Genomic DNA, 13,684 nt, shown 5'->3' with positions numbered 1-13,684 from the left:
CTGTCGACAATATCTGAACAACGGAATGTGGTCTTATTATTTCTGCAGGGTGAGAAACTATTTGGGCTCAAATTTTTAAAAATGTGCACAGGGAGCCAGATTTGGTTTGCTACTTTCAGTAATTTGAATGATCATCATGGTTCTGACCCAGGCCCACACTCTGAATTCAACCTTTTACCACTGTGCAGATTTCTGCATGAGGAGAGAATGCAGGACTGAGGTGGGAAGGGAAGCTGCGGTGTGTGGTCCTGACGGCCAGCCTCCCTCGGGAAGAGCTCTGGACCGGGGCAGGGTACAGACCATTGACGTTGGTGCCATGGCCAGACCCTCGCTGCCTCCTGGCCCACTACGAAGGCGGCCGTGAGGACGATGGGCAGGACCTCTCGGGGACATCCAAGCACCGGCAGCTGATGGCTCCCCAAGAGTTTGGGTGGGGCTTGTCTGCCCATCTTTGGAAACCTCTTTGGGGTAAAGGAAGTGCAGACAGCCTGAGGATGGCGCGGTGCTCCCGAGCAGCTTCCGGGAGCCTCAGATTGCTCAGACTTTCTCTCTCAAAGCTGCCAGAAGGGGGCTTCCTTGGTGGCGCAGTGGTTGAGAGTCCGCCTGCCGATACAGGGGACGCAGGTTCGTGCCCCGGTCCGGGAAGATCCCTCATGCCGCTGGGCCCGTGAGCCATGGCCGCTGAGCCTGCGCGTCCGGAGCCTGTGCTCCGCAACGGGAGAAGCCACAACAGTGAGAGGCCCGCGTACCGCAAAAAAAAAAAAAAGCTGCCAGAAGTACATGGGAGGTCCCTCCAAGGAGCACCTGATGGGGATTTGTGGTAGTTCTTCCCCTGGACAGTCATGGATGGGAGGGGAGGCACTGCTGGTGAACAGAAGTTTCCAAAGATCCCTGACGTGCGGAAGGTTCTGGAAGGCAGAGGGGAGGGTGTCCTTCTTTTCCTTCTTGGACAATGTGAGTGAGCACTTTTTAACCCAAAGAAGATTTAGAATAAGGTACAAACATGGTTAAGAAAATGAGATCTGTCAAATTAATTATTTTTAAAAAGAAATCAATGTAGATCTAGTATTTTAAATATTTGCTACAACTAAGAGAACTGGCCCGTAAGAATAACGACCAGCCTTGAAACATCAACTTAAACTGTGGAATTAAATAACCAATTGAGACTTTGATTTTAAATCAAAATCTCACTGAAGTCACATACAGTAGAAGAAAACTTAAAAGCCCGTAGGGTGTAACATACTTATAAGCTTAATTAGATTTATAAGAATTGCTTAAGTGCTCTGGGCGGCTTGTTTGTTGAGTCAGGCAATTGAGTACTTATACATTTAATATGTTCGATTTCCTTTACAAATGTAGTTTAAAATGTTTAAAGGAGTTTAATTAACTAAGTTTGCAAATCAGACCGAGCATTAATAAAAGGTCCCCTTAAAAGTGATTGTTAAAAATTGCTAGAATAAATAAATTGAGATCTTCTGACCACCTCTTAAAAGCCTAATGAAAGGTAAGGTTTCAAATTTTGTAACTTTAATAAAAATTAATTTTAAAAAGGAAATATCAGAGGAATCTTTTTTGCTCAAAATGCTTTGAAACTCCACCCTGCCTAAAATTATTAGGCACCTAAATTATTATCTTACCTAATTACTGTCCACCTAAAAATATATCCTTTCCGGTTTTTCAGTCTTCAATACGAATTTGTTGGTGTACCTACTGTGTGTCAGGTATTGTGTTAGGCACAACTGGGTATGTCCCAGCTCTTACAAGCATCTGGTAGGGGAGATTAAGATATGTAAACAAAGTAGAATATGGATACAAATTGTTAGAAAACAGGTGACAAGTGACTAATGAAGGTATAAAATAATACTGGAATTCAGAGGAAGATATTGATGAAGGCATCATAACGGAAGTAATATTTAAACTGAATTTAGTTTGGAATTTTCCCTGAGTCTGTCATTCACATATTGATGCTTCCACTGTCCTGTGAACTTTAAAAGTCTGTTAGAATTATGTGCAGAGTAAAGGTTAATAGGATGTGAGCAAAAGTCTACAGGGTTCTCTTAAAAGGGTTTATTTTGTGACTGTTGTGACATCTTTGCTCATCATTTTTTCTGTTTTCTCTGTGACCTTGGTTTTCTATTCCCCACCTACCTTATAGGTGAGGTTGCCAGATAACTGACCTCTGGATAAGCATCCTACTACCAGAAATAGGGTTATGACTGATCAATTTTAGACGCAGAATGAGAGCTGTTTTATTTCTAAAATTAAGTCCAAAAGGCAAGGATGCCATTCTAGTGAGAAAATAGTAAACTCCCAAATGAGAGGGTGGAGGGAGAGAGGGGAATCTAATGATCTCTGACCATCGATCCACCAGGGAGACTTTGATTTACTTGCCAGAACAACATGACTATCAGGAAAATTTAAAATTATTCTTCATTAAGTGTTATGGGTTGAATTGTGTCCACTTCCCCCACCCTCACCCACCCAATTAATTAGCGTGTTGAAGTCCTACCCAGCATCTCAGAACATAATCTTATTTGGAAACAGGGTCATCACAGATAGAATTAGTTAAGATGAGGTCATACTAGAGTAGCTTGGGCCCTTAATACGATATGACTGGTGTCCTTATAAAAAAGGGAAATTTGGACGCCGACACAACAGAAGCACAGGGGAAATGCCATGTGAAAAGGGGAGTGATGCCCCCGAAGTAAAGGAAGTACCAGAAGCTAGGAGGGAGGCCTGGAGCACATCCTTCCCCAGCGCCTTCAGAGGGAGCACGGCCCTGCTGACACCCTGATCTCAGACTTCCAGCCGCAGAACCGTGTGAGCATAAGCGGCTGCTCTTTAAGCCACCCGGTTTGTGGTACTTTTGCTACAGCAGCCCGAGGAAACGAATACACTAAGAAAACAGAGCTAGAAGGAAGAGCAACTCTGGGAATTTCCCATTAAGTTCTACCACAGACCAACTCACATTCAATTTTGAACTTCTTTATTAACGCTGAATTAGACTCGAAATAAACCAAGAATCATCTCAGTCAACATGCAGCTACCCCCTCAGCACCCAGGAATGAGGAGTCTGAAGTTATTTTGGGGTCTGGCTGCCTCTCATTTGTCCAAACCATGATCTTTTTGTCTCAAAAAATAGAGCAAGCGTGGCCACGATGTTGACATAGGCCGTAATACATGTTTGCTGTGGGTCTTCTCCCACACAGCCTAGAATCAGCTCTTTTCTCTCACTTAATACTCCCTTCATGGCGCTGACTCGGTCTAGATAAAATAAGACTGATCAATTTTTCCCCATTCAGTCATGTCGGGTTTCTTCCCACGGATATGATGCGACTCCTCAGTGAACTAACGACGTGTTTGTAGGATGTCAACTGTGTCTTTTTTCAAAGATTCCAGAGCAGAGGTTCTTTTGAGTTTTCAGGAGGTGACTATGTCAGACAAAGACCAAGGAGACCCCCGGTGGGTCATGATCTTGTATAATCTCCTTCCCTTTGAGTACAGATGGAAGGTGTTACTTGCTTCTAGTGATAAAATACGGCAAAGTGATGGGTAGTCACTTCCTGGGTCACGTCACATCAGGTAGGACTGTGTCGCAGCAGACCCGAATAAGAGATTCTCTTGCTGGCCTTGAAGCAGCTGCCTGATTGTGAGAGTCTGGGAGGGGGCCACGTGGCAGAGACTATGTGGGTATCTACCCCTGCCTGAGAGCCAGCAAGAAAAGGGGACCTCCACCCTGCAACCACAAGGATCTGAATTCTGAATTCAGAATTCTTGAAGGAGGACTCAACTCCAGAAAGGACCACAGCCCTAAGACACTTGTTTGCTGCCTGGTGAGACCCTGGGCAGAGGACTTAGTTAAGTTGGGCCTGGATTCCTGACCCAGGGCAACTGTGAGATTACAAGTATGTGCTGTTTGAAGATGCTGATGTGGTGACCACGTCCTTTGAGGGTCTGATGAAAAAGAAGGCTTCTTTAATTAGAAAAGCTCAGGAAGGCACATGTTTTGAACACAATTTCAGGAATTTGTCTAGACCCCCTAAACCTCATCAATGAGCCCCAAGATGTTCTTGATCGCACGGTTATGAACCTATCTTTCTGTCTGATCAATACTATTTACTGCAAAACGCGGTAATGTCTGAGAAAATAACAAGGTCACAGTACGTAAGGATCACCTGTTAGTCTATTTCTACAGCTTAAAACGTGAATTTAAATAATCTGTGTCTCACTGTTAATCTGTAAGACAGAGCTATTCTTTTAATATCATCTTCAACTTGTTGGAGAGATAGAAAAGCACAGATTTGAAGAGAGAAGGCAATTTCTTATTTTACCAGGAAAAAAATCTTCATTCCTGCCTCTTCTAGCTTAATAATAGGAACCAAAAAAACAACCAACCAGCCAACCAGCAGACAAAAAACCTCGCAAACAAACAAACTCAGAAGCATGGCTTGCGGGAAGAAGGAAGTGTTTTTAAGTGTTTAAAAAAAGGACACTTTTTAGGAAGACAGGCTCAGTTCATTTCCCCACAGAAGAGTACTTGGAGTAGAAAGAGTATTGGAAAGAAAACACACAGAAATTTAAAAGTCTGCGTTTAAGTCTTGTTCTACTTGCTTGCGTGCTCTGTGCCTGGGAAGAAGTTACTTTATTTCTCCGAGCCTGGGTTTTCTCCACCCTAACGTGGGTTGTTTTGAGAACGAGGTGAAGTAACAGTCATACGTGCCAGGACTTCTCATAAGCAAGCAAAACAACCACCATGGGCCTAACGGAGGGAAATCCTTCAGCTGCCCTGAAGAGGGGAGGGCAGTCCCGATCTATGATGGATGTTCAATGTTAATGATCTCATCCTCCTGCACTGATGTCTATGAGAAAAGAGGTTAAGTGTGGTTGCCCCGGGGAAAGATAAGGGGGAACTTCCCCACGACAATACTCATCTCTTGAATCCAGAGCAAAAGCAAAAACAATTCACCTCTTCAGAAGACTTTGTCAAACAAAAGAAGTAAAGAAGCAAATATAACCTCAAACCAACAGAAACCCTACAGCACCAGAGCATGTATTAAGTCCTTGTGACTTTCAGCTCTGGGAATAAATAGGCTGTATTCGCTACTGACCCCTCACTAGCAGGAAATAAACTTGCAATGGCTTATCCTCAGTAGGCATGAGGTCTCCCTGGCCCACCTCTGCCAATGATGGGATGGAGGACCGTGGGCAGGGCTGGGAACAGGCAGGGGATGCAAAGGGTTGTCCCTCCGTGTGACACTCTCTGAGGTCAATGAGAGATGAAAGGAGGGACGGGTGACATTCAAAAGAGTGAACAACGGCTATACCACAGACACCAACTAAACAGACAGACATCAAGGGGAACTGAACTGGCCCTCCTGGTGCAGACAGGAGGGATCAGCTCAGGAAGGCCAAGGGCCTTGGCTTTGCGGCCTAGAGTCTAACCAAAGTAGCTATTGGCTTGATCAGCCTCTCATGCCTAGAAGTTCTGCAGGGAAAGAGAGAGTACGACACCACGATCAATGGTCTTTGGACAAAGGTAAGGCCGCTGATGCCATGAAATCACTAGGTGATCTGGGTCTGCTCAAATAGAATGCTTTTCCAGTATGGTACCTCTGCTGCCCTAGGTAACCAAGGAGGAAGGTATATCACACCACATGGTTTGCTCATATGTCTGTGTACCCCTAATCTCCCCTAAGAAACTGTGAACCTCTCCAGGGCAGGGATAATGCCCCTTGCATTTCTATATCCCAGGCATCCAACACAGTGCCAGGCACAGAGCACTCAGAAAATGTCTGCTGAATGGATAACCCCTTACCCCGTTCCGTTTCTTTCTCCACTGGCTTCTCACCCACGAACTTCCTCTGTGAAACTGATTTCCAGTGCCAGCATTACTAGCTGCGTGACCTTGGGCAAGTCACTTCACCTCTCTGTGGGTCATTTCCCCCCACCATGGGGTTGAAAATAGTACCTACTTCATAGAGTATTTGGGATTAAATATATTACATACATGCCTGGCACAAAATAAGCACTATTGGAGTGTTACTTACTGTTGTTATTTTGATGACCACTTCTTTTTAATTTATTAGATGTTTTTGTTTCTCATCTGTTTCCCTCACGAGGCTCCACGAGGCAGGGATTTGTGTCTGTTTTCTTCACTGATGAATCCCAAACACCAAGAACTGTTCCAGGCCCCCAATAAATATTTATCAAATGAATAGATGAACTTAAGTTCTTAGATCGTAACGGCCACATCTTCCCCTATGTTAAATTGTATAAACATCCTTACAGTGTTCTGCCTTGTCTCCCAATGTAGATGAAAGTTCTCTACTTTTTGTTGAAAATAATAGCTTCCATTTATAAAGTACTTTCACATCTATTTTCTCATTTGAGCCTCCCAACAACCCTGTAATAAATTCCCATGGTGTCTACTGGAGTAGGACATGCCCAGCATCTCTGCAGAAGTATCAGGACTGGAGGTTGATGGTAATGACGGTAACGTCCCACCTCATCTCACCTGTGAAAGGCCATTTATTACTTGATGAGGAGGAGCAAGGCTGCCTCATATTTTTGCACTGATTTACTTTGGGGTGATTTTACTGTTGTTGTTATTCTACTGAACAAAAAAGACTACTTGTTTTTATCTGCCATCTTCCCAACGGCTATTTTACAATACATATATTTTCTTTCCAGTTAAAAAACTAGTACATGTTCATTGTAGAAAATTTGATTTAAAGCAAGAAGGGTTGGGAATTCCCTGGTGGTTCAGTGGTTAGGACTCTGCGCTTTCACTGCAGGGGGCGTGGGTTCGATCCCTGGTCGGGGAACTAAGATCCTGCATACTGTGTGGCACAGCCAAAAAAAAAAGAAAGAAGGGTATGAAGAAGAAAACTGAAACTACCCACAACCCAATTTGATGTTAGTACTTGCTTCTTAGGAAGTATCTGAAGCAAAATATTACTGTTTTGTAGAAAGATGTTAGCGTGGCTTCTTGGCCACAGTGAATTCTGGGAGTCAAGAGCAGTCAGGCCTGGGGAGGGGGTGGCAGGGAGGTGGCAGGAGCTCAGAAGCCTGAGAGGGAGGGTGGCTGAGGATGAAAAGGAGTAGAGTGGGTCCAGGTCCAAGTGGTGGGGAAGGGCAAAGGTGGGGGTCGGATCTGATCTGCTGGCAGCGTGGAAGGTGTGTCCTTCACGGTTCACGGTTCCGACGACTAGAGTCTTGTTAGAGCAGGATGTGAGCACCACTCCCTGAGGACCAAGAGCTCTTGAGAAGGTCCCAGCCAGACAGTCAGGGTGCTGGGGCCCTGGAAGGGGCAGACACAGAACCCTCACATCTGGAGTCAGACGTACGTGAAGTAATAGCATGGCTGCCCCATGTGGTACTGTTTTCTGATCCGTGTCGCCTATTTAGGGGTGCCTCTGAGCTGGGGCATGGGACAGATGTGCTTGTTCTACAATCTTCCCAGGCTGGGTAGGTGGGAGTAGGGGGACAGTGGTGTAATTGATTTCTAGGTCTGCTCAAATCAATTGGCTGGGGGTCGCGAATTATTGGCTACTAAATTTATATTTGAAATAACTGGGAGGAGGCCAAGATAGAAACAGGTGATAGCAGTCACTTCAGAGATAGGTGAGCTCAGTGTTGCAGGAAAGTGTGAACCGAAGTCTCAAGAATCCTACCTGCCCTTAGGTTGTAACATCTCCTAATTGTATCTGGGCCAGGTCTGGAAAAAGTCACAGGGGTCACTCACGGCAGCCACAAAAAGTCCCTACCGTATTGTATGTTTCCATATCTAGGCTGGCTTCTAGTTTCTGACCCGCTAGAGACATGGGCTGAGACCAGAAGGTTCGTATAAGCCAGAATCTGAAAGTCAGTTCTTTTAAACTGCTCATCTGTAGGATATGTCTGAAACTCATTTTATATTTTTCATACACAAACTGTTCACATACACATAGTTCATCCTGTATATAGTATTACTGACAACCAATAGATCCCATGTGCTTTAATCAATAACATTACTGCCTCCGCTATTACAGGAAACTATGAACTGTTGTGATCTTCTATCCTTGTTTCAATCTTTATAAACCAGGGCAAGAAAAAACAGGACCCCAAATTATATAACCGGGAAGGATTATATAACAAAGGTCCTGATGCCACTTTAACTGTATCCGTGCCAACCAGGGCTGAAAGACCAACCACATCTTTTCAGAAGTAACGTGAGCTGCCGAGAGTTGTGCAAACCACCTTTCAATATTGGTTTAACAAATCCCACTTGCTCACTATCAACAAAAGCCTCTGCTCTTCTAACCTTGTTTTTCCACAGCACTGGATGAAGCAACCCTATTTCAGGGTGACAGTTTGTTAAAGTGACAGCGCACCAGCACTTAGAATGCGTACACGAAGATGGAAGATGAGAGTGTCAATTTCTCTGAGAGGTTGGTCTCCAGCTCCCGGCAATGATTATGTCATAAGGGCTGCTAAAGCCACTTCTGGATTTCAAAATGGCAGGACGCTGATCACTGGTGACGGGAAGCATTTGCACGGGGAGACTTTTGAAAGCCACACGGCATTTCTTTGTTGGAGGAACCCAAGAAACAATCAAAGTAACAACAAAAAATAACAATAACAAACTCCCCTTCCTTTCAAAGTGTGCTGTCAAGCAAAATGATTCCTCCCCGTGTCTCCTTTACGTCTTCCTGATAGAAATTACATTCCAGGGCACCCAACACAAAGGACACTCATGCAAGCAATGTGCCTTGTAAGTGACATTCCTCGGAACCTTTAGGAGAGAGATTGATTTAAAGCTACCACGATGGCGTGTGTGCATTGCTACTGCCATAATGAATCTACCTGGCAACCTGCACTCGAGATTTAAACCAAGCCTGGAAAGATGAGATCCATGGAAACAACATTAGTGGCTCTACTCCACCCTGCAGAGGGACAGGAAACTCAGAATGACGCTGAAAGTGCAACTTGTGGTGTTTGAGGTCATATAACAGTTGCTGATTTTATAAATTCTACCCTCTGCAACACGTGGGTCGGACGGTCAGTGAATGAACCTGTGAGCTGGAACTTCCCATCCACTTGAGGCTGGGGTGGATTTTATTTTTCAATGACACAGAGTAAAACTAAATACCCTTGGGTCTTTTATTTTAAAGATGCATAAACTTATTCTTTCAAATCCCTTTCCTGAAGGTCAACATGTTCCCCTTTTTTGCTTTTTCTTTTTTAAAGTGCCTCTTCTTTCTTCCCCCCACCAGCCTCTAAAGGCGTAAGTTAAAATTCTGTGACCCCCAAAAAACTTTCCGAAATCAGAACCACAGACTTTAGAGTCCCTGTAGAAATCTTAGAAGTCTGGATATGAGATTTAAGATCTGAATTCAAGTCCTTACTCTGTTACTAGCAGAGTGGCTCTTGGATGGGTCACGTGATACTTCTTTCCAGGGAGAGGCAGGAGGAAGAGTTGGTGTAAATGAACTCTGAAGTCTTTTGCCCTAGAACCCTTTAATTCCCATCTACTCCAATTTTCTAATGGGAACCACGTCACAGTGCCTGCTCACTCCACGCTCTGTCACCAGCTCACTGTCCTCCACGGAGATCCCAGAGACCTCAGCCTAAAGACCAGAAAGCCGAGGAGCCCCTCTGATGATCAAATTCCCCCTGCAAAGACCACCTATTAGCCACCGATGTGACCTCAACAGGCACAACTGAACCTCCCTGACAGACTGTAGAATCCAAGTCGAATTCCACGAGTAGAGGGCCGGGTATAAACTAGGTATGTTAGTTCCTAGGGCTGCCATAACAAAGAGCCACAAACTGGGTAGCTTAAAACAACGAGGTCCAAAATCAAGGTGCTGGCAGGGCCATGTTCTCTCTGAAACTCGTAGGAGAGAACGCTTCCTTGCCTCTTCCAGTGCTGGTCACCCATCCTGGCACCCCTTGTCTTGCAGCTCCAATCTCTGCTTCCATCATCTCGTGGAGTTCTTCCCGTGTGTGTCTGTGTCTAAATTTCCCTCTTCTAATAAGGACGCCAATCACAGTGGATCAGGGCCCACCCTAGTGACCTCATCTTGATTACAAGACATAAACAGATTCCATCTGCAAAGACCCTATTTCCAAATAAGGTCACATTCCCAGGTACCGAAGGGTGGGTTAGGACTTCCAACATATCTTGGGGTGGGTGGAGGGTGCAATTCAACCCCTAACGCTAGGTAGGTAAGCACACTTTGAAGTCTTAACTCAAGTGCACAAATGAATGAGGGGATGACAAAAGCCCACTTTAGGTAAAGTGGAAGGAAAAACATAAGTGGAAAGACATTACGGTTCTAACGGTCATATGGGGAAAAGATGTTTATTTTCAATGGTTGGGCAGGTGAGCGCTGGAGAGGAAAGTGCTGTTCTCTCTTCAGTCCAGCCCTACGTGCTCTGTGCTATGTTCCCTGGACGTGCCTATGCTTTCACCTCCTGGCCCACCCATTGCCAGCAGTGCCACCCTACCCCCAGCTGCTGAAATCCTCCTAACTCTGGAAGCACCAGCTCAAATTTCACCAGCAGAAAGCCAGGTTACCTGCCTCTGACCTTTGAAGGCATTTTGTCTGCTCCTTGGTGACCCCTGAACTACGGTCATTTGCACCCTCTCTGCCTACCACTCCTTGAGAGCAGGGATCATTTCTTACTCAATCACTGCACTCACAGGAGGTGCGTGCAAATATATGCTAAAGTAAACCAGCAGGAAGATAAGAGGAGAATGGAAAATATCTGCTGTTTTGAAAACTTCACCATGGAGAGGGACCTTTGAAACCAGGGGCTGTTAGAACTCCGTGGCTTATTGATTCCCCCACTGAATCTCTGTGACCTCTGCTACCGTGCCATATTTCTTGGAAATCATAAGAAAGGCAGAAAAATAAGCCAACCAATGAAAGCAAAGAATGGGCGCTCTTTTGATGCAGAAGAGATTCTCGCTGACCCTCTGAGAACTCATCTCCTTGACCAGTCATCATCTGTCTACAACAGAAGAAAAGTCCCCCTTGGCCTAAGTTTCAGGCCCCCCAACACACAATTATTTGGCAAATAACTGTTGATAGGCAACTGAGAGCATGCGGCAGTGCCTACAGCACCTTTTTGTAAATATCTGGTATTACCAACAGCTTGAAGAAAATGCAATTTTATTTTTTATAAATATTTATTTATTTGGTTGCAACAGGTCTTAATTGCGGCACACGAACTCTTAGTTGCGGCATGCACGTGGGATCTAGTTCCCTGACCGGGGATCAAACCCAGGCCCCCTGCATTGGGAGCGTGGAGTCTTAATCACTGCACCACCAGGGAAGTCCCGGAAATGCAATTTAAGTGAATGCTGTCGGCACGACAGTGGATTGAAGTTCATCAAAAGGCTTCTATCGGTGCGTGCCAATCTGCTGGGGTAAAAGCCTGTATAGTGTCCCTGACGCTTTGATGACCCTAACAGGTCTTTCTTCTGCTGGGAAGTACAGGAGTGATACTGAAGATCTGATATGTTTACACCTTTTTGCTCAGCCTAAATCTCTTTGTTCAGCTTCTTTAGAATCAAGCAAGTCAAACCAGTAACTTGGTCGAACATCTTTATTCATCAAGACCTGAATTCAGGATTTTCTTTTCTTCCGGTAGTAAATTATACAGCTGCTTAAAAGTATACCTAAAAATTGACCATCTGAAGGGACTTCTGCTTCCAGGAAATGGAATAGACATACTTTTCCCTATTCTTCCCACCAAACACAACAAAAAATGATGGACATTAAATATAAGACAAACATAAGAAGATTCTGAAAGGTAGAGAGAAGAAAGCAGAACAACTAAGGACCGTATAAAAAAGGCAAGGTACAGACTAAATTAACAAAATATTAATAAATATAATTCAGGAATATTTAAATAGAATTATATACTGTGACTAAGTGGGGTTTATTCCAGGGATGGAAGACTGGTTCAGTATTCAAAAATCAATCAAAGTAATCTACCATGTCAACAGGCTACAGAAGAAAAATCATATGATCATATCAACTGATGTAGAAAAGGCATATGAAAAATACATCTAATCATGATAAAAATGCCCAGCACACTAGGAATAGAAGGGGTCTTACCCAACTTGTCAAGGAGCATCTGTTAAAAAACCCTACAGCTAACATTATGCTTAATAAGGGAAGACTGAATGCTTTCCTCCCTATGATTGAGAACAAGGTGAAGATGTCTGCTCTCACCACTCTTATTTAACATAGTGTTCGAAGTTCTAACCAGTGAAATAAGGCAAGAAAGTGAAATAAAGGCATCGAAAGGGAAGAGATAAAACTGTCTTTATTTGCAGACTGTCTACATAGAACTTCCTACGGAATATACAAAAAACCTCCTAGAACTAAAATGTACCTTCAGCAAGGTCTCAGAATATAAGATAAGCATACAAAATCAACTATAGTCCTAGATGCTAGCAATAAATGAATGGATACCAAAAATTTAAAAATAATATCATTTACAATTGTTCAAGAAAAATGAAATATTTGGGTGTAAATATAACATGTATAGGACTTATATGTTGAAAACTACAAAAATGCTCATAAAAGAAATCAAAGAAGATCTAAACAAACAGAGAGGTATACCATGTTCATGGATTAGAAGACTCAACATAGTAAAGATGTCATTTGTCCTCAAACTGATACACAGGCTTAATGCAATTCCTATCAAAACCCCAGCAAGATTCTTTTGTAGATACAGATGAGATTATATATATTATACTATAGTTTTGCAAGATGTTACCATTGGGAGAAACAGAATTTCTCTGAATTACAATTGTTTTACAGCTCCATATGAATCTACAATTATCTCACAAGGTTTGTTAAAAATAAAAACTGTTCTTTGCTGCATCTACTATGAGAATGAAGACCATTCTCAGCAATCAGACTGCAGATATTCCAGAAAATTCTGACATCACACAATTACTGTGTGAAGGGCCACACAATTACTGTGAAGGGAACCAGAAAAGCCTTTTGGAGGGGCTTCAATCATATCAATGTAGAACTCAGTTTCCTTGGAAAGAAAAGAAAGAGGCTCCAGGTTGACAAATGGCGGGGATACAGAAAGAAACTGGCCACTTTTCGACTATCTGTATCACGAACAGAACATGATCAAGGGTGTTATGTTGGGTTTCCATTACAAAATGAGGTCTCTATATGCTCATCTCCCCATCAATGTTGTTATTCAGAACAGGTTTCTTGTTGAAATCTGAAATTTCTTGGGCAAAAAATAGATGCTCCGGGTTCAGGTGAGGCCAGACATCGCTTGTTCAGTACCTCAAGCCCAGAAAGGTGAGTTAATTCTCAAAGAAAATGACATTGAAACTGCATCAAATTCAGCTGCTTTGATTCAGCAAGCCACAACAGTTGAAAACAAGAATATTAGAAAAATTTTAGAGGGTATCTACATCTCTGCAGAAGGACCAGTTCGGCAGGTGATGAATAAGATTTAAGTTATCCAGCTACAGAAACAACAAGATGCCAGATGATTCCTAAGACCTCTCTGTGATATTTTAAAGAGTCACTAAAAGCCCTGTATTGATTTGGGGGAAGACAGACAAAACCAAAACACCCCAAAGGAACAAACTGTGACCACCCCTCCCCTTAATGTCTTCTTCTCATACTGAGAACTAGTGAAGTGCAAAAAACGA

General features: G+C 43.5%; 1 protein-coding gene and 1 pseudogene across 9 annotated transcripts in view; one reads left to right on the top strand and one right to left on the bottom strand.

Moving 5' to 3' along the window:
* The window catches only part of FOXN3 (forkhead box N3), a 405,750-nt gene that overhangs the window by 66,086 nt on the left and 325,980 nt on the right, over window positions 1-13,684 (bottom strand). The gene's annotated exons all lie outside the window — the stretch shown is intronic.
* Window positions 12,897-13,486, top strand: LOC309818476 (large ribosomal subunit protein uL6-like; annotated as a pseudogene). Its single transcript has one exon. The product of its transcript is annotated as a large ribosomal subunit protein uL6-like (transcript).

Source organism: Grampus griseus (genome assembly GCF_964374135.1).
Source record: "Grampus griseus genome assembly, chromosome: 2".
NCBI classification, from domain to species: domain Eukaryota; kingdom Metazoa; phylum Chordata; class Mammalia; order Artiodactyla; family Delphinidae; genus Grampus; species Grampus griseus.
Note: the sequence above shows the minus strand (reverse complement) of the source record. Positions and strands in the feature narration are given on the sequence as shown.